The 1,995-nt window shown below is 43.7% G+C and overlaps 1 pseudogene; it reads right to left on the bottom strand.

The window, feature by feature from the left end:
- Positions 1–528: 528 nt before the first annotated feature.
- The window catches only part of LOC102847059, a 3,116-nt pseudogene continuing 1,649 nt past the window's right edge, over positions 529–1,995 (bottom strand).

Below are 1,995 nucleotides of genomic sequence, written 5' to 3'. Positions count from 1 at the left end.
TCCGGACAGATTGACCCCACTCTTATCTTACAAAAGGGTTTACATATCCTTTGGGGAGTGGGGTTTAAACAGCTGATGATACATTCCTTCTAGTGGACTTATGGTGACTTCTGGCCATCTCTTTTATCTTGTCCTTGAGTCTGTTATTTTGCCACATTCCTTGTAAGTCTGTTTTTATCGTCATATGGCCACATTCCTTGAGTGACAGTTTCTGTTGTTATATTGCTACTGTCTTCGTCAAGACCAGTTCCGATTGATCTCCTTTGTCAGCATGTCCTTTGCCATTCCCTGTCATGTAGAGTCATGTCAGTGGTAGAATCACTGGGTCTTCCCAATGTGCCAAAGATTATAAAGGCTGGGGGAAGAGGAGAAAAAAAACAAACAAACAAAAAAACAACAAACCACAAACAAAAAACCAACTGAAAACAAAACCATAATTGATGATTACTTTGGGAAAGAGATGTCACATCCTCTTATTGGTAGCTGCATTTCAGCAAAATCAAGTGCAGTCTGACTTGAGTAAAGCCTTCATCCCAGCTCCAGCACGTTAATTGTAACCTGACTGTTAGCAGCAATCAGCACATTGGACTCCCCAGCTAGCAGTGCCCTCCAGAACACAGCACCAACAAATTCATTTGTATCATCTTTTTGGTCTTTGTCTAGAACGCTTTTGACTGTGTCAAACTTAAATGTTAGTAATGGCTTAGAAAGTATTTATAGTACAGGTAGAGAGTTTTTCTCACTTCTACAAGCTACATAATCTCCACAGGAGGCCAGGCCTACAAAGTTTTGTGGTTTGTTGTTTTTTTTTTTCATTGATATAACCCTTGAAGGAACATAGGCAATACAATTTCCCTACATTCCACAGCTTTAACTTGCTGTCTGTTGATGCTGAGACAATTTCCTCAGCACTCAACAAACTTTGCATAGGAGACTGCTTTTCGAAGACCTTTGAATACCATGATTGGCTGTTTAGTGCTGTGAAGATCATAGCAGTGAACACAGTGATCTGCACAGCCAGAGGCTAAATGGTACCTAGTTGAGGGCCTTGATTTGACACAGCACACATTAGCCTTGGCTTTGGTGCTTGCCATTGAGTTGTCTAGGTTGGTAGACCACAACTTCACTTTTACATCATCAGAACCTGAAACCAGGAGTTTAGGCTTCATCAAATTAAAGTCAGCACTCCAACACCTCTTCTCATGCTCTTGATAGACCGTTGGCCTCCCTGTGAATCTATCCCATAGGATGAAAGTGCCTTCATAATCACTGCTACCTAACAAGTTCTTATGGTAACTACTCCAGCTGCTACGGCTGATTTTGGAATTGCAGGTCATTTCATTTTCAGGGTAATGAGTATCCACTGCATCCTGAATGACTCTGCCATATTCGTAGACTTTAATCTCCTTTGTAACCCCAGCAATGGCAAGATAGTCACAATCCCAGTCAAATTCAATCCTAGAGACAATGTGGAACCATTATAGAGATCACTAGCATATGACAATGTGGCCAAAGGTTGTACTGAATTATACCACGTAAAGTTGGACAAATTGCAGTCTGACTATCATCTGAGATAGGAAACATCCTTGTAGAGAAATAGCATTTTTCTAAGTCTTCAAAATGAGAGGTGAGTCACTGATGCTAATTATTATACCAAGGCTGTTTCTTTGCCTGAAAATTGACACTGAAACCTGGAGGTTGGCTGCATTCTGCAGAGTCAATACTACTGCTGAGATGGAACTCTGCCGCCAGACTGGCCAGGAAGAGACCCAGGAAGAGCAATAGTCAGCCACCCACATGGAACTCCAGAGGAGCGAAGACTACCCGCCACTGTGCGACCCCCCTGCAGCCCGCACCTGTGTGACCCCTGACACACAGGGTGCTGCTGCATAAACAACCAGCAGTGCCCAAGCCCCGCCCCCACCTCTTGGTGGTAGTGTCCAAGCCCTGTGCTCCTTAGGTTCCCCCTAGTCCCTTGCTTTCCTCCCCTTCCCC

Source organism: Elephantulus edwardii, unplaced genomic scaffold, assembly GCF_000299155.1.
Source record: "Elephantulus edwardii isolate Elephantulus edwardi_28Jun2011 unplaced genomic scaffold, EleEdw1.0 scaffold00454, whole genome shotgun sequence".
NCBI classification, from domain to species: Eukaryota; Metazoa; Chordata; class Mammalia; order Macroscelidea; family Macroscelididae; genus Elephantulus; species Elephantulus edwardii.
This window is presented reverse-complemented; position numbering and strand designations above follow the sequence as displayed.